The sequence below is a fragment of the Cavia porcellus genome, unplaced genomic scaffold (genome assembly GCF_034190915.1).
Source record: "Cavia porcellus strain 051 isolate PalLab524CR breed Dunkin Hartley unplaced genomic scaffold, mCavPor4.1 scaffold_10, whole genome shotgun sequence".
In the NCBI taxonomy this organism is placed as follows: domain Eukaryota; kingdom Metazoa; phylum Chordata; class Mammalia; order Rodentia; family Caviidae; genus Cavia; species Cavia porcellus.
The window spans coordinates 60,836,435-60,856,609 of NW_026947493.1; positions in this window are offsets into that span (position 1 = coordinate 60,836,435).

Genomic DNA, 20,175 nt, shown 5'->3' on the forward strand with positions numbered 1-20,175 from the left:
TCTAGCAGTGCAAATAGTAATGATAATCATACTCTGAATTGCTGATTTCATTGACATGAGTTTTTATTAATCTTTAGTTCATACTCTTTTAAGAGCCGACAGTCTTTCACATGTATTAGGATAAATTTTTTTAAGAAAATAAGATATACTGGCAAGGATACAGTAAGACTAGAACTCTTGTGCATTGTACTTGGGAATGCAAAATGGTGTGGCTGATGCAACATGTATGGCAAATCCTTTGAAAATTCAACACCGAATTATTGTATGATCCAGCAATTCCACTCATGGGTATATGTACCAAAGAAATGAAAGAAAGCACATGTACAGATCCTTATTCATAGCAGCATTATTCTCAAGAACCAAAAGGTAGAAACAATGTAACTCTCAATGGACAGATAAATGAATATGCAAAATGTGGTTTTATTCAACCTTTAAAAAGGGAGATTGTGACTTGTGCTACTACATGGATGAAACTTGAAGACACTATGTCAAGTGAAATAATCCAGAAACAAAAGAATAATTTTTTTTGTACCGAGGATTGAACTCAGGATCGCATGCTTGCAAGGTAGGCACTTATGCCACTGAACTAAATTTCCAGCATAAGAATAAATATTGTGTGATTCCATTTGTAAGAGGAACTGACTGCGGTGGTTTATATTGGTGGCCCCCAGGCGCATGAGTTTGCACTGTGCATTTGTGATTGGTTCATTGTCTAGCACTTGGATTGATGGTGTCAGTGCTACACCCACCTAGGGGTGGAACCCATAATAGGTAAAAGGCGTGTCTCTCTATCTTGCTGGTTTCCAACTTGCTGTTTGCAACCTCCATGAGCTGTGGCCCTGCCACACCCCCTTGCCTTGGAGTCAACTGAGTATGGACTGAAACCTCCAAAAATTGTAAGAAATAAACTTTTCCTTTCCCAATTTTGGTCATCAGGTATTTTGTCTCAGCGACAAGTAAAAAGTAACTAAGACACTGACAATATAAATTTTTTAGGGACAAAATAAAATGAAGGTTGTCAAGGAATGAAAAGTGAGGGAAATGAGGGTTAATAGGTGAACTTTAACTTCAGGAACATAAAAAATGTTCTGTAGATGGATGGTGATGATGTTTGAATAAGTGAGTATATATAACATCAAGAAGCATACACTTAAACTGGGAAGCTTTGTGTATGCATTTTTGCTATAAAAAGGAAGTAAAAAGAACAGTTAAATAAACAAGACTAAACATGTTTAAATCCAGCTAGGAACTGTGAAACATTAATCTGTCCCAAACATTGAAAGAAGATTCCATGATTACATACTGCTTAGGAAAAGCCTGATGAAAATAGATTGTGAAAAAGAAGACACTTAGTCAAATCTCTATTAGGCTGTTTCAATTCTATTCTATTTTCATATCATCAAAAGTATATAGTCATATTTAAGTCTATAGTCATAGACTTTCCTACATGAAAACATTTTTGGTTAATTTCAAAATAATAGATAAATGCATCTCTTTATGTAACTGTAATTGTACACAGTATATAAATTCCATTGCCATCTACACATAGAAGAAAAAAAAACAAATATTGCTCAGTAACTCAAAGGCACTTTTAAGCACTTGATGAATGAGAGACATATTTGGTTTTTTCTTAGTTATTTGCCATCAAACGTAAGTGCCGGCTTTCTAAGAGTGTCAGAAACTATGCAAATAAAAACCAAAAAACAAAACCATGTTGTGGTTTGGGTCTTAAGCACCCCCCACTTCTATGTGCATCACATATAGAAGGTGTGATGCATCCTAAAACATTTCTCAGTGGTGGAATCTTTGGGAAGTGACTAGATCATGAAAGCTCTGACCTCATGAATGGATTCCTTTATGGATTCATAGCTTAGCAAGTTTCATGGAAGAAATTTTGTTATCAAAGTGAACTCTGTCTCTATATTATGCTTCCCAGCACCAGAAAGTAAGCCTCTTTTCACCACTTCACAATTCCACCATGCTGCTCTGCCTCACCACGGGTCTAGAAACAGTAGAGCTCTGACACCATGGACTGAACCCTCTGAAACCTGTGAGCTAAAATTCATTGTCACTTCTTTAAGTTGATTTTATAAGGTATTTTGTCACAGCAACACAAGCTGACCAACACAACAGGTCATTAAGGAAACACATATTTTGAAATCAACTGGGTTTCTTCAGTTTCCCAAATTTAGAAAATTAGAAAATTTGAAAACTATGCCTTCCCATAAGCCAAGCAGTTGCATGGGCTGGGAAATCAAAAGAACATATCCCCTCCCCCACATACCCCTAACCTCTGCTAAGAAACTGGCGGGATCAAAGACTCAAGGAATAGTTTTTTGCTTGTATTGCTTGATTGACTTGATTGACTTTGCAGGTCTGGTGCTGGTGATCTCGGCATTTATTTGGAGGATGGCAGTGTGCATTGTGGCAACTGTGGGGGATTTCCTTCTGTCTTGTTTTTGAAATCCAGTGTTTTATTCCATTTTACTATTTTGTTTTATCCCTGTATCTAGCAACCTAAGCAACAATTCTGAAGATAACAATACACAATATAACAACCATTGTTAAATTCCTATCATCCTGTTTTGAAAACGTGTATAGTTGTTGCTTTTGTTGCTGTTGTTTTGCTTTGGTTGTTGTTTTGTAAGTTAGTTTGCTGCTTGATTTTTCTATTTTTTTTTTTCTTTTTTTCTCTTTAAACTAAAATTTTAAAAGAAAATTAGAAAATTTTCTAAAACTTTAGAAAATTAGAGAAGAAAAAAACAGAAATTATGGACAAAATAACTAGCACTTATTTGTTATGATTTTTTGAAAGGATGGTGTTTTATAATGTAAAGGAAAATGTTATAGACACATGCATGGTTCTTATGATATTGAAAATTTCATGAAATTAAAAATGCTCAAATATTACATGATATTCTCATACTTTGGGTCTCCATTTTTGGTTTTTAAATATGAGTGATATCGACAATGAGAATAGAAAGTTCTGGTCTCTATAGTACTCTGGCAGTGTGCACTGGAGCAATAATTGAATTCTATCGCTTCAATTTCCTTAACATGAAATGAAAACAATAATGTCTACCTTGCTCTCATAAAGATTGGGTATTATATAGTGTTACATAACTATTATCCTTGGGAAATTATAGGTATTTAATACACTGTTACTACTATTAATGTTACTATTAATGCAAGGATTGGAAGTAACACTGGTATCTGTTTAGATTATCTGTGTGTCTTTCTAGTAACTTCATTTTCACTCATAGGCAAGTTAACTAGTAAGAAGAAATAAGACTTAGAACTTTGAACTTTAATAAAAAATAATATGACAACATTATCATCTCTCCTTGGAGTTTGAACCTAAGCAAGAGTGAAATAAGTGTTTGTTATACATCTCAGTTCAAAATGTCCTTAAATTATCTTTTCACAAGAAACATTTCATTTCAAATTAAAAATGCTGCCAATAGTCACAGGTAACATTGGTGTTTTCTCAACGGCAGCTAACTTTTTCAGGTTCATTGTTACTGAAATCTGAAATACCAGCAATGGGAAAGGAACTGCTCCTGATAATAAACTTACTAAATTTTGTTTTTAAGAAGAGTGATGTTAACTCCCATTTTAAGGAGGAACAAGAGGAAACTGAAGCTGATAGCAGCCAGCAAGATTTATTGTTATTGTGGAAGTTTTCTTCATCCAGTTCTGGCCTCAAATTGCCAACCTATCATGCCTTTCTTTCATTACAAATGTCACAAAAACAGAAAGTTCCCCCTTTCTACCATGTAATCCACACAAAGTGGTTTCCCTCTCTGTCTTCCTCAGAGATCACTAGTAATCACAGAACAGTCCAAAAATGCCTTCTCCCACTTCACCCTTCCAACTTCTCTGCGCCATGAGTCTCGCTGCACCAGCCCTTTCTTTCTGGAAATAGACTGGTTTGCGCTGGACCTAGTCTTCTAGCTTCTGTTCTGAGTCTTCTCTCACCTGTCTGGGAAGAGAAGGCATTCCCTAGCCACATGTTAACTTTCCATTTGTCTCCTGCATGGCATTCTTCTTCGGTGAACTTAGCAATTTTCATGACATTACAGATATCTGCCTTGGGCATGAAGCCTATTTCAGAACTCAGTCTTTTATTTTCTGTCTCTATATTTTTCTTCTGTTCTTTCCAAGATCATTTTTTTAAGCCTCAGCTCAAATTGCCACTTTCATCATGAGCCTTACCCATTCCTATCTTTAACTGTCCATAGTGGTTCCCTTGATGGCACTTTTCAGACATTGCTGCACTGTTGTTTCTTCTGGAGTCTGAGTCAAAGTCCTGTGAAGACAGAAAATTTGTATAGCACAGGAAGACCTCTGTATAGCAGAGGAAGAAACACCATTTTGGTGTGTTTCGAATGACCATGCTCTTCTTAGACACCTAGTTACAGATACCAATCACCATAGTCACAAAAGTTTAACCAAAAGTGAAAGCTAAGTGAACCAGTAGATCTAAAATGTAGAAATTGGAAACAAACAAGAAATGGTCAAGTAAAACTTTAATCTCGGTACAATCTCTGTACAAGTATTCCTATCAACTTCAATTGTCACAAATTGGGTAACAAGCCATTGATTGAAAATAAGATTAAATGAGAATATGCAGAAATGACAGTTTTGTCTTCAAATAATGCATAGTTTGGAGGTCAAAAATTTACTTCTACCAAAAATTACTTAAAATTAAATATTGCAATACTATTTTCTTTGAAACATTTATCCTGGGTTAACCTATGAGGTCACATTGACTGACACAAGAGACCTACCTGGACTATTCACTGACCACCCGTATTCTCCAATCTCATTCCTAAGAGAAATTTCTTAAAGTGAAGAATGAAACCAAAAAGTTAATGCAGTTTATTTTTAACATTTTTCTGGATCTCATTTAGCCAGGTTTTTAAACTTTTTATTTTGAAATAATTATAGATTCACTAAAAGTACTAAAGGTCACATGTAACTGTCACCCAGTCCATCTCAGTGGTTTCACCTTAACTAAATTTAGTTTAGGGTTTTGACATTGGTACAATTTGTGCATATATTTCAAAATGAGATCATCATAAAGCTAGATTCATGTAGCCATCATTGCAATCAAAGCCCATAACTGTTCCTTCAGCCAAAGCACTTCTTTGTGCTGCGTTTACAGTCATGCCCACTGCTACCCCCATACTGTTCCTGTCACCTGGCAAAGATTAATCAGCTCTCCAGCATCATAATCTTGGTATTTAGACAATATTATGTAAATACATGTAGGCTCATATAGCATGTAAATTGAGATTAGGGCTTTTTTGCTTGGCCTAAAGCTCTTGAGATTTATCCAAACTTTTATGCTTATCAGTAATTCCCTTTTTTTCTTGCCTGATATTGATGAGAGTATTCCACAGAAATTATTTAAACACATTAATCTGAAAGAGATATTTTATAGTTTCCAAAATTATTTTCTAAACAATTGTGTATATACTTTTATAGATTTATGTTTTCTGGGATCTTTGGTTCTTCCAATGCATAAGCAAGTGATATCTTTCAATTTTCTGATATTTTTCTTCAATCTCCTTTTCATAGCATTATAATTTTCAATGTTACATCTTTTTGTTAGATTGATTCCTAAGCATTTTATTTTTTGAATGCTATTGTAAAGGATGTGGTTTCCCTAATTTCTCTTTCAGTGAGTCTGTTGTTTGTATACAAGAATGTAACTGACTTTTGAGTGTTGACTTTGTATACTTTATACAAAGGAAGAACTTCTCTGGGATAACTACTGTTAGGTGTGATTCCTGGATCATATGATAAATATGTTTAATTGTTTAGAAAACTACCAAATAACCTTTCAGAGTGACTGTGCCATTTTGTGTGTACTACTTAATGATGTAATTATTCCTAAAAATCTTACTTACGTCATGTATAGTAATGTTAGTTTCACTTCTCCAATGGCTAATAATGCTGAACCTCTTTTTTATATTTGTCATTCATATATCCTCTGCTGAAATGGGTTAGAATTAATCACCTTTCCATTGTTGGGCCAAAATATCTGATTATATGATGTAAAGAAAGGGTCTGGAATTATTGCTCAGTGGCACAAGCAGGTGCCATGCAAGCACAAGGTCCTGAGTTTGATTCTTGGTAACAACAAAAAAAAAAAAAACATACTTTGATTGAAAGGAGAAAATATTTATTTCGCTTATTGTTTTAAAGGCTTTAGTCTATAGTCATCTGGGTTCATAGCAGAAACATTAAGGCAAAAGGACATGGCAGAGAAAGTTGTTCACCTCATGGCAGCCAGGAAACAAAGAGAGAGCCAAAGAAAAGGGGCCAGGGAAAGATATGGCCCCAGGTTCACACCCATGTGACCCACTTCCTTCAAGTAGGCTCTACCTCCCAATGATGCCATCAGTTCAGTATAGTTCTGGAAACATTAAGCAGAGCAATTAGTCATGAGAAAGCAGTAAAAGGAATAAGAATACAGAGGGAAGAAGTTAAATTATTGTTGTTCACAGATGACAAGATACACTACATAGAAGACTCCAAAAACTCCTAGAGTCTTTGTCTTTTTTCTTTAACAATCCTGTATATATAATTATTAAAATCAATAGTGTATGTATAAAACATACAAAGTCAAAACTCAAAAGTCAGTTGCATTCCTGTATACAAACAACAAACTCACTGAGAGAGAAATTAGGGAAACCACATCCTTTACAATAACATTCAAAAAATAAAATGCTTAGGAATCAATCTAACAAAGGGGAAAAAAGATGTAACATTGAAAATTATAATGCTCTGAAAAGCAGATTGAAGAAAAATATCAGAAAATGGAAAGATATCACTTACTTATGGATAGGAAGACCCAACATTGTGAAAATGTTCATCCTTTAAAAACTGTTACACAAGATTTAATGCAATTCCAATCAAAATATCCTTAATATACCTCACAAAACTAGAGAAAATATTACTAAAATTCATTAAGAACCACAAGAGACTCAGAATAGCAAAAACAATTCTGGGCAACAAAGGCAAGGCAGGAAGCATCACAATCCCTGACTTGAAATTATACTACAAAAGCTATTGTAATAAAATCAGCATGGTATTGGCAAAAAACGCAGACCTGGGGATCAGTGGGACAGAATAGAAGATGCAGGCACAACTCCAAACACATTCAGCCATCTTACCTTTGACAAAAGGGGCCAAACATATACACTAGAAGAAAGATAGCCTCTTTAATAAATGGTGTTAGAAAAATTGGTTTTCTATACACCAAAAATTAAAACTAGACCACATGTCTGTTGCCATGCACTAAAATAAAATCAAAACGGGTCAGAGATCTAAATATTGAAACAGAAAAACACTAAATCTACTGGCAAAGAAAGTAGGTAGAAATCTTGAAGATGTAGGCATAGTCAAAGACTTCATGAACAAATCCCAGACTTCATGGGAAATACTACAAAGAATCAACAGCTTGGATCTCATCTTACTAAAAAGTTTTTTTTACAACAAAAGAAATCACCATCAGAGTGAAAAGACAACCCACAGAATGAGAAAAATTATATTCAATTGTCCCTCAGACAAAAGACCAGTATCTAGAACACACAAAGAATTGAAAAAAATCAGAACCCCAAGTTCAAAGGCACAATCCAAAAATAGATATTTTGAGATGAATATGTACTTCTCAGATGAAGAATTAAAACAACACTGAGATTCCATCTCACTCCAGAAAGGATGCCTATCATCAAGTAATCAACCAATAACAATGTTTATCAGATTGTGGGGGAAAAAAATGAACCCTTCTCCACTGTTTGTGGGAGTGTACACTGGTGTAATCACTGTGGAGATCAATATAGAGATTCCTCAAAACACAGGATTAGAGGTCCCATTTCACCAAGTTATTCCCTTTCGGGGTATGTTTCTAGAAGAATTAAAAATATTGTCCATAGCAATAAATGTACTCTCATGTTTATAACAGCATGATTTTTATAGCTATATCTTGGTAACAGTTCAAATGCTCATCAGCCGAGGAATAGATTAAAAAAGATGTGATCTTTTTATACAGTGGGGTACTACTCAGTCATAGAAGATGAATTTGAGACCTTTATAGGTAAATGAGTTCCATTTGAGACCATTCTTATAAATGAAATAAATCAGACTCACATGTCTAAACATCATATTGTCTCCCTGATGTGAGAGTTTGAAAGAGTAAATATAGTTCAAAAGGTGCAACAGATATTGGGAAATAGGAAGAAACTGTTTAAAAAGAAAGAGGAGTAGGAGAAAAGAGGAAGGGAAAGAAAGAAATATAAGATAGTTATACTTCTAGTTTCTTTTATTCATTGAAAAGAAAGGTTTGTATTAATATCATTTAGCAAATTTCCATGCCTATAACCTGTACTCTGAGTAACTACTTTGAAGGTAACAATGTGTTAACTAATGATAGTCTCTTACTATTTTATTTTATTTTTTTCATAAACATAAGCATAATGCCTTCAGATTATTAGTTCATCAATAGATTGATCCACTGATAAAATTAAAGTTCTCACAATTCAACCATCTTGTGAGAGTCCCACCTCTGGACACATGAGAGTCAGGGGATATTTTTTTAAAGAAAAAAATAAAAATGATAGTACAAAATTTCAAAACAAGATTGTAGGAGAATAACATTGGTTAGCACATTGCATATTATCTTCTAAGTAGTTGGTCAGTTTACAACATATAGGCATGAAAAATTAATCAAAAATATAAGTTCATATCTTTCTTTTCAATGAACTAATAATAGCAATTTAGTACTATAACTACCTTGACTATTTTGTATGTTTATTTATTTATTCATTAATTTACCTACTTTCTTTAATTTAAGCCTTTAACAGTCTTCATATATTTTACTCATATTTAAATTACATTATTGACTTCTTCAACACTGAATTAAAGAGATTTTTTAATATATCCTAGATATATATATATATTCTTTTGGGGATATGTGGTTTACAGTGCCTTTCAAAGAGCAAAATTTTTAAATTTGGTAAGGTTTGGTTTAATGATCTTTCCTTTCATCAATCATAATTTCACTATTGTATTTAATAATTCTTTATCAGTCTATTACTCCTGAGATTTTTACATATATTTTCTTCTAAAATTTTTATGTTTCATGTTTACATTTGTTCCATTTTGGGTGTGCTTTTAGATAAGATATGAAATCTGTGGATTGCTCCTGTACTATCTGCTTAAAAAGGTATTGTCCCTCCACTGAATTACTTTTGTACCTTTACCAGAAAATCAGTTTGGCTGTCCATGGATGGGCCTATTTCTGCATCCTCTGTTCAGTTTTGTTGATCTATGTATCTATTCTCTCATCAATACCACACAGTTTTACTTACAGTTGCTTGAAATGTAATGGATTCAGTCTTCATGATTTATTCTTCTGTTCCAGATTGTTTCAGTTATTCTAAATTCTTTGTTTTTCCAGAAAGTTTTTGAATATCATTTCTGTAACTATACCTTTAAAACATCTCATCAGGATTCTGATAAGAAGTATATCAAACGTCTTGTTCAATATGATGAAAATTGCCATTCTGATCATTTTGAATCTTCTCATATATGAGCAAGGTATGCTCTTCAATTTATTTGGGTATTTGGTTCTTTCTTCAGTGTTTTTACTTTTTAAGCATTCATGTTATGCATATCTTTTGTCAGATTTATACTAGACACACCTCCCCTGACCCCATATATTTTTCAGGACCTATAAATGGTACCTATTTTAAGTTTGGCCTTCCCATCTTCATTACTAGTATATAGACAGAATTAATTTTTGTATATTTGTCCCATATCTTGCAGCCTGAGCTCCCTATTTGTTTTAAGAAGAGTCTTTTAAAAAGTAGAACAGGGGCTGGGGATTTAGCTCAGCGGCATAAGCGCCTGCCTTGCAAGCAGGCAGTCGTGAGTTCAATCCCTGGTACCAAACAAAATTTTAAAAAAAGTAAACAGATTCCTGGTAACTTTTTATGTACAACAATTACATTTACTCTTTCTAATCTTTATACCTTTTATTTATTTTGTCTTATTGCATGATGATAGAAATATTAGGTTAATGATGTTAGTGGATGTCCTCCTCTTGTTCCAACCTTATAGGAACAGTATTCAATCTTTTTTAAGTCAGATGTTCCCTGTAGCTTCCCTTTGTTAATTTGAGGGAGTTTCCCTCTGTTCCTTGTTTGCTGAGAGTTTTTATCAGTAATTGGTAATGAATTTTTTCAAATGCTATTTTCCATGTTAAATTATGGGATCTTGTGATTTTTTTCCTTAGTCTGCAAATATATGGCATCACACTGATCGAATTTTAAATGTAGAAGCAGCCTTCTATCCTTAGAAAAGCCTCTTTTGTTCATTGTGTGCATTTACTTTCATATATTGCTATAATTGTATTTTATATATTGTTAAATTGTATTAACTAATTCAATTTTGTTAAAAGTTCTTGAATCATTATTTAAAAGGAACAACAATTGTAATTTTCTATTATTGCACTGTCTCTGTCTGGTTTTTATACCAAGACAAAAACCAATTCATGGAATTCTGGAAAATTTCTTTTTCTGAAGAATTTTAGTTGTGATTTAAATTTCTTTAACAGGTTATTCAAAACTTCTATTTCATTATTGAATAAGTTGTAGTACTTTCTGCCTTTTGAAGAGTTACCTCATTTCATTTAAAGGTCAATTTATGGATGTAAGAGCTGTTTATACTTTTTCTTGTGAGCTTTTTGATGTCTGTGAGCTCTGTGGCAATATCTTTTTTAATTCCTGAAATCAGTAATTTGTGTTCTCTCTCTCTGTCTCTGTCTCTCTGTCTCTCTGTCTCTCTGTCTCTCTGTCTCTCTGTCTCTCTCTCTCTCCCCCCTTCTCCTTCTCTCTCTTTTTTATTTTTATTTTGTTTTTCAGTTTTTGACATAGGATATTGCTATTGCTTGCGTTGTCCCCAAACTCTTGGTCTCTCCCTCCTTCCCCACCACCTTCTGTTGGAGACTGGACCTAGGGTCTCAAGCATACTAGGGTCACAAGCATGTGTGCATGCTTACCATTGAACTATACCCCTATTCCACTATTTTTTAAACAATAAAAAATGTTTTGTCAGTCTTGCTAGTGGTTTACCAACTTCCTTATCTTTTAACAAATCCATTCTTTTTTCAATATTTTGTTCCTATTTTTGTTTTCAATTTCATTAATTTTTGCTTTTATCTTCATTTTCTCTTTCCTCCTGTTTGGCAGGGAGTTCATTTTTTTCTGGAATTTGGAGCTTTGATCATTGATTTGAAATTTTTCCCCCTCTCTGTTTTTCATTCTTTCCTTCCCTTCTTCATCGTTTTTATTTTTATTTTGTTTTTCAGTTTTTAAGATAGGATATTGCTATTGCTCAGGTTGGCCCCAAACTCCTGGTCTCAAGCAATATTCCCACTTCAGCCTTTCTAGTTGCTAGGGCTAGAGACACATGCCACTAAGCCCAGTGCAGATTTTCTTTTCAAGTGTTGATACTTTGTGCAAAAATGTCCTTCTCTCAATAATATTTTAACTATGTTTCAGAAATTGTCCTGTATTGAATTTTCATTTTCATGCAGTTAAAGTTTTTTGTTTTACTTCTACTGAAACTCAATTTGACTGACAGATTATTTAGAAACATGTATTTTTTGAGTGTTTGAGTGATATTTCTATTATTTGTAGTTTAATTCTATTGTGGCCAGAAAACAGATTTTGTATCTATTTCAATTCTATAATTTATTAATTTATTTTCCAGTACTAAGATTGAACCCTATGGGGGCTGGGGATTTAGCTTAGCGGCATAAGCCCCTGCCTTGCAAGCAGGCAGTCGTGAGTTCGATCCCTGGTGATAAAAAGGAAAAAGACAAAAAAAAAAAAAAAAAAAAGATTGAACCCTATACAACCTCCACCCACACGGAGGGGAAGTTGCCCTTCTTGTTACTGAATGGTGGATAAAACCCTGACTCTCTAGGAGACATCCTCCTGTGCCAGGAGAGAGAAAAGTGCATTATTATCATAAAAATGAAGTGTAAATCCAAACTCGTACTGGTCACATTGGCAGGGCGAGGAAACAGAAACAATACTCAGCTTTCAAACAGTTAAGGATCCTTCTGATCATCTGACAAAGGCAGAAGTCTAGGCTCTCAGCTCTGACTTTGCTGGCAGGCTCAAGGAGGAGCACAGGTTTTTTCTGGAAGTAGAACTGTTATTGTTACAGACAACTGAGTTAGGCAGAAACATTATAGGCAGTCAGACAAGGCTAGGCCCTGGAAGGAGCCAGTGCAAGAAGACTAGACATCTTGCAACCTTAGAGGAGACAGATATTCCCCCACCTCTCTTCCCCCCACCCACATGGGCCAAACTTCAAGACAAAAGATCAAACAAATACACCCACATCCTAAAGACTGATATTCTAAATAGGTCTCTATCATCCTGAAGAAGCCAAGAGTCACCATCCAAGCCCCTACAGGAAGTCACTACTCTTTAAGCATGCCCGCTTGCTACAGGACTGCTTTCCCATTTGCCCCCTTTAATCAATTTTACCTGAGCAGTTAATCTTATTGGTTGGCCATACTTCTGTCCCACCTCATGCCCTCTTTGAGAGTTCCCATGTTTTCTCCACTTTAGACCTGTCTCATTTTGTGGTTTTACTCTATAAACAAGTCCCTGGAAAAGACAGTCTTTGGCAGCCCACTCGGGACCCTTTCTGTCTCCCTCAGACAGAAGCTTTCTTTCTCTCAATAAATACATTCTGCTCTTAACCTCCATTGTTTCTAAAATTCATTCTTTGATTTTTAGAGGACACAAGCCCATACAGACATCTAGTAGGTTGGGAGTTTCTTTCTCTTGTATCATTATTACCTGAAAGTTGTCTACCTAACTTAGCTGCCCCTTTCCTGTCCCTTTGGCTAAAAAGATCAGAGTTTTCTTGGAATTTTTTGGTACAATACCATTGGCTCTGATTTGCCAGCTTTTTTGGTATCCAATCTGGGACATATAAAAGTCCTTCCTTATCTGAAGTTTTATTTCTGTAGTTTGAGTTACCTATTTAATTGCAATTTGAAATATTAAGTGGGCACTGACAGCCATAAACAATTCATAAACGTATTTATTTATTTAACTTTTAATTTTTAAAAAGACAGGCTTTACCCATGATGCTCAGGCTGGCCGTGAATCCCTAGATGTGATCCTCTGGCCTTCATTCCCGTAGTAGCTGAGACTACCAGGAGACACACAGTTTTAGGTAAGTTTTAAGCTGCATGCTGTTCGGAGCAAGGTGATGAAATTTGCACGATGACTACCTAGGTTATGAGATGACCCTTTGTTCTGTGTATCCACGCTGTATACGTTCACTACCTACATATTAGGTACGTGTGGCTATCTGGGTTGTTAGGTTGATTGTCACAGTGCTGGAATCCAAGTTGCTCTTACTTAATAGTGACAAAAGTAGTGATGCAGGGAGTTCACACATCTGAAAGAAAAGCTCCAAAGTTCTTTTAAATGAAAAGGTGAAATCACAATAAGATTTTGTGAGATTCCCATAACTTTCATCATGGTATATTGCTGAATTGTTGTACTTTGTTACTAGCTGTTGTTGTTAGTTTCTCACTCTGCTTAATTTGTAAACAGAACTTCAATATACGGGAGAAAATAGTACTGCACAGTAAGGTTTTGTTCTACCCATGTTTTCAGGCATCTACTGGGCATCTTCTAAGAGAAGGCCCATACATAAGGAGGAGCTACTGTTTAAGAACAAGAAACTTAAGTCCACAGAATTTATTTATTTGTGTTTCTTTGTGTTCAGGAATCACAAGATGGTCTCTCTTCTTTTTTGCACCTTTCAAAGCTTTCTTCTTTGTTTTGTCATTGAAATCCATGATTTTTATTGCATTTAGTGGGAAGAACAGGGAAAAGTATATTTATTTCATCTTTCTGGAAGCAGAAGAAACATTGTAACATATTAAGTTTTAAGGCATAGAGCTGCTCATATGTCAGAATCTGAATTCCTAAATAGCTGCTAAGTGATTATGGGCTGAATTGTGTCTTCCCCAAATCCCTATATTAGAGTCCTAAGCCAGTACCTCCAAATGTGACCATATTTGTAGACAGGCTCTGTAAAGAAGTAATTAGGTTAAAATGACATCATTAGAATAAGACCCAACCCAAAGTGAGAAAGGGAAGAGGAAATTAGTTAGAATATAGGCTAAAAGACGGTCAGGTAAGAAGATAATTACCTATAAGCAAAAAAGAGGGATGTCAAAGAAATTAACCCAAATGACACTTTAATCTAGGACTTCTAGCCTCTAGAATAGTGAAAAAATAAATTTCTACTGTTTAAGGCACCCAGTCTTTGTTACTTTGTTATGCAATTGCTAGAAAACAATTTATTTTAAATAATTTATTTCAATACCAGTTCCATAGTATTAAAATAAGTTATTGCTTTTATTTAATTTTGAGAAAATTATGCATGATAAAAGTTAACTGCTTTCATTTTTTTAATCTGTTCCTTTTGATTAGACTTAAAATTCACAGCCAGCATATGCTCCAAGAACAAATTACTTTTCTTCAGGAGAGATATTCTAAGAAAGTATTTAAAAGTTGAAGATCTTGAAATTCTTGTGCTATTGAATCTGTTCCATAGCATGCAGACTAGAATTCTTGAATTCACAAGAGAAATACCTGTCTGATGCAAAAACAGATGGTGTTGGAAAAAAGAAAAACTCTGGAAAAAATGTGAAAAATAGCCACAGCGACATCACACCATGCAGTGAACTAAAGCAAAGACTAAAATTTAGATGGGCGATAGAAGGATAAAGGAAACAAGGAAGAATAAGAAAGAAAAGGAGAAAAATGAAGAGGAAGAGAGGGAGAAGAGGAAAAAGAAAAGGAACAGAAGGATAGTGAGGAAAAAAGAGGAAAGATATAGTTGAAGGACAGTGAGAGAACAATAATATCAAATAAGTATCATTTTGTTAATGGTACTAATGGAAACCCATTGAGTTCTTATGGAGTGCAAGTGTCTATAGGTTGAAATAATGCTTTGGAAAAAATTGTTAATCTGAAAAACCAAAAGTATGAATGTTTATTAAAATAATATATTTGGTTTTCCAAATTTATATGTAAAAATATCCATTGCAACAATGCAGAGTAGCATAAAATAGCAAGTAGAAAGGTATAAGTATTTTCAAATATGAGACTTCTCAAAAAATTGCAATGCAGGCCTAGAGATGTACCTCAGTTATAAAACACTTGGTTAGGGGGCTGGGGATTTAGCTCAGCGGCATAAGTGCCTGCCTTGGAGCAGGCAGTCGGGAGTTCAATTCCTGGTACCGATAAATAGAAAAAAGACAAAAAAAAAAAAAAAAAAAAAAAAACACTTGGTTAGTACGCATGAGCCCCTGATTTTTATTCCCAGTACAAGAAAGAAAATAGAAGAAGATAGGAAAGGAAAGAAAAAGGCAGAAAGAAAGGAACAGAGAGAAAAGAGAGAAAGAGAAGAAAAGCAAGCAAGAAAGAAATTGCAATAGATTAAGACCATCAGGAGTCAGGCTTTTTTTCTCATTGTTTAGTTTCAGTAGTGTTGAACCTTCAAAGATCTGTGCATATTGTTTCCAGTGTTTGTTTATAAATTTCTTATTACTGACTAATAAGAACTCATGGCTGCTCTCTTTTCCAGAAAATTGCTCAGCCATAGAGGAAGTACTTTGGAGGCGTAAGGTCTGAAGTTCATCTACCAGTATGAAAAGACATGGAATGTCACTGGATAAAGGTAGATCTGTGATACAGAGACATTCTCCTCCAACACAGGACTTACCATCAAGGTAAGGAGCCGGGGTGAAGATTCCACTATGCTGCTGGGATGGCTCCTGGAAGCTTGGACAAAGTGATGTGCCACATTAAAGAGGTCAGATCTGCCTTGGCAAACAACTGAAGGAAGAAATCAAAAGGCTCAGAGAAGAGGGCATGCAAAAATGAATTTACTATGTATGAAAGGAAAACCTTTCAAGTGACTGTTCAAACCTAGATACTTCCAGTCTCACAAGTAGTAAATAGAGAATTTAATTTCAGTACAATACTTTCAGGTTCTGTCTTGCTCTCATCTTGTTCCCAGGAGTGATATGGGATGAAGTTGGGGACAGAGGACTGGGGATGAGTCCCTTGGCCCAGGAGGGCTTTGTCTGGATTCAAAGTCCTCTTCAGAGAAACAGCTCGGCTGGCCTCGTCTTTAGGCTTTCACATGATTGAATCTATTATCCAAAGAACAGTTTCTAGCTGATGAACTAAAAAAGGCCACTAAATATTTCTGAGGTTATGTTCACTATATATGTGTGTGATGAAAAATCTTCTTCATATATTTCAGTCAAAAGAAAATACTGCACAAGAGCAAATGTGGAAGTATATAGAACTCAGCTTTCTAAAATCAAATAAAAAATTAAAGATGACTACAAAACATGTAAAGCAATTCCACTTTTTTAGTTTGGAAAACTTTGGTTATTTTCCACAAATACACACTATCTAAATAACGCATAATGAATTTATATTGATATTTTAATTAATTGAAAGTTAACAGCTTCCGGAAGAACATGGCAGATAAATAGCAGCAGCTATGGAGGCTCTCTGAGATACCCCACTTAAAATCCAGGAATGGTGCAGTACGAGGAGTCCTAAGCAAGGGGAGATACACCCTGCCAACCCCGGAATGAACTAAGCTAAGAGAAACCAACTGGAAATCCAATCCTGGTGCTATAACAGGAACAGATAAAATCTCAGCACAGAAGCTAGAACCTGCGCCACTGGAAGCCGCAATTTGAATTTCCTGCTGCAGCTATTGCGTCCAAATCTGCAGGGAAGGGAGAGAGATGCCGGAAAGCTCTGAGAGCGGGAATCTGCGAACAGAGTTGAGAGCGGGACTAGCAGGGAGCCCTATATCAACTTTCAGTGAGTGAGCGGAATGGGGACCCTTTCATAGAGTAGGAGGCTCCAGCAAAGGACATACTGGGACTGGGCAGACTTGCCAGAACAGGGCACTGCAGTGACATTAGTCACATATTCCTCTCTCAAGCAGGATTGCTGGGGAGTACCTGGCCTGCATGATGCCACTGACTAAGATCCAGTAGGCTAGCCCAAACCAGGTCCCAGTGCCTGGAGGTGCACCCTAGTGGTGAAGCCTTCGCTAGGTTGACCTGGACGGGCGGGCCCAGCAGAGGCTGCCCAGGTCTGTGTCTCCCTAGTTACACTGCAGTGGGCGGGAACACCTAGCTGGCACAATTCAAACAAACTGTAACCAAAAAAGAGAAAAAAATTGGGCCTCCTACATCTGCTTGTATAGAAGGAACAAAAAGTATGGGAAGAGAAAGCAGCAAGAAAGGGTCCTCAGTCCCCAATCCTGAGAACACTGATCCAGGAAAGGAGAATGCAAAGGAAGACAGAAAACATGCAATATCACACATGGCACCAATAGACATAAAGCGATATGTCCAGAGCCTCATAGACAAATTTAAAAATGAAGTATTTAACAAAATAAAGCAAGATATAAGTAGAATAGTTAGAGAAATGCTAAGCACCACCCAAGAAAAAACAGATGGTGAAATGGAAGAACAGAAAAAAAGGGGATAATTGTTCGATGGAGAAAATAGAGAAAACATAGAATACGTGAAGCAGGTTCAAAGAGATTACCAGGAAACTAAAAACTCTATTGAAAGCTGGCATAACAGCATGAAAGAAACTAAGGATAGATTATCTGAATTGGAGGGCAGATTTGTAATATGGGAGCATGAAATGAAAAACTTCTTAAAAATAACAAGAAAACAAACAGCAATAATACAAAGGCTAGAAGTTGATAAGAGGATCTATAACTTAAGAATTAAGAACATAAAAGAAGAAGTAGGGACACAAACGAATGGACTACAAAAGCTATTAACAGAAATAATCCAAGAGAATTTCCCTAATTTAGCAAAAGGTAAAGATACTCAGATGTATGAGGCATACAAGACCCCAGCCACCTACAACCCAAACAGAGCTACAACCAGGCATATAATAATCAAAATTCCAGAAATAATATAATAGCAGAATACTAAAAGCCGTCAGAGACAAGAAACAGATCACTTGCAAGGGAACACCCATCAGAATTACAGCAGACTTCTCGGCACAAACCATCAAATCACGAAGAACATGGGGGGAAATAATTCAAGCTTTGAAAGATAACAACCTCCAGCCAAGATTGATATATCCTGCATGACTGTCCCTAGAAATTGATGGAAAAACAAGGTGCTTCCAGGATAAAGAGAAACTAGGGGAATTTGCACCACCAATTCAACTCTACAGAGAATACTGCAGGATATTCTAAAAAAGGAAAATACTATGACTTCAGAAACAGTGGCAGAGAGGCCACAATGAATTGAGCAGAAAGCAAAATGAAGAAGACAAACTGACAACAAATGACAGAAAAAGAACTCAACAGAAAATGAGGCAGAGAAGATTGGATGGTAGGAACAGCTATTTTGGAGAAAACAAGACATCATAATAGCCAATGCTGATTTAGTATCATCTTGCTTTAAAGTCCCATCAAGCTTTTATTTCTCTGTCTCCATAGGTCTTAACAGGTTGTATCTTATTGTATTTTATTATATGTGATAATATAAGCAAAAAATTTTATAGACAAGGAGATTATACAGAAACCACTGTTCATTTTCTGATAGTTGGTTCTAAATACTGTAATACTGTCATTCTTTTGAATGGTTTTACATTGTCTTGATATGTTTGGTGCTACAGTAAATGAAGTTATACTCAAAGATTTCAAGGAAAGAGACACTATGGTAACTACTTTTATGTCAGGATATCTTGTGGTGAAACACTATTTTGCTTAAATGGTTATGTTTTGACCTGCGCTGTTTTGTTGTTATGCCCTCTTTTATCTCAGTCTCCTTTTTTTAAATTATTTACTTTTTTATTTTTATCTTTTTAATTAAGGGAAAAATAAAAGAAACAGCAGAATGCATTATAGTAACCCACTTTGATTTTCTATTAACTTGATTTGAAACCCTGTATAGCCCTCACCATCTTGCTTTGACTGATTTTCCTCTATTCTGCTTTGCTTGATACTACCAGGTTTGAAAGTATAAGCAACAACTGTAAAGACAATAAGATTCATTATGACACCCATTCCGGTTGACTATTATCTTCTTTTAAAGTCCTGTAATATCTCCAATTTTTTGGTTTTATTCTTTACTGTTTTGTTCAATTTTATTATAACTGATGATATAGGCAATTCTTTTTAAGATAGCAAGAGGCTGTATAGTAACCATTGTTGATCACCTAGTATTTTGTTTTTACATGATCTATTATGTCCATCCTTTTGATTTGACTGACTCTGTTCTGGTATGTCACATTTGGTTTTACTCTCTTCAAAAAAAAGTAATAAGAACTGTAAGAGTAATAAAACCCAAAATGTATAATTGTCATTGTACAAAAGAAAGGAAAAGAAAGTGCTCTAAAGAATATAACTGAGTATATATTTAAGAGCATAAGATAGATAATCATATTACTGAGTTTTGTTGGATCATTGAACAAAACTGTTTCCAATCTCACTGTTTGAAAGTCCACTTTATATGCTTTAATTTTGTAACTTGAACAATTATTTCTAAGATAATAATATGTAATCTACTAACTAGTGATTTCCTATTGTTCATTTTTTTCTGAAATTCTGTATATCTTGTACCCTTTTTCTGTTTTTTTTCTTTTTCTCCTTAAATTAAAAAATATATAAAAAAAGAAAGTTAATAAATAAGTGCTTAAAATGTCTCACTTTTAGTACAATTGCAAGGTAATAAATATATGTAGCTGAAAATCTACATTAACAAAAGCTCTTTGGAATTATCAAGAATCTTTAATTTTTTAATCTTTAATCTTTTAAGATTCCTTAAAACAAAAGTGTTTAAGAACCACTAATTTAAAGAGTAGTCATCAGACTCTTGTCCCTTCCATGAACAAACTAAAAATAACAATCTTAGATTTTTTTTTTCAGTGATGCAGATTGAACCCAGGGCTTCATGAATGTCAGGCAAGTGCTCTGCCACTGAACTCCATCCCAGTTCCACAAACAGAATCTTAGCAGAGGAACACAGATTCCAATAACACAAGAAATTGT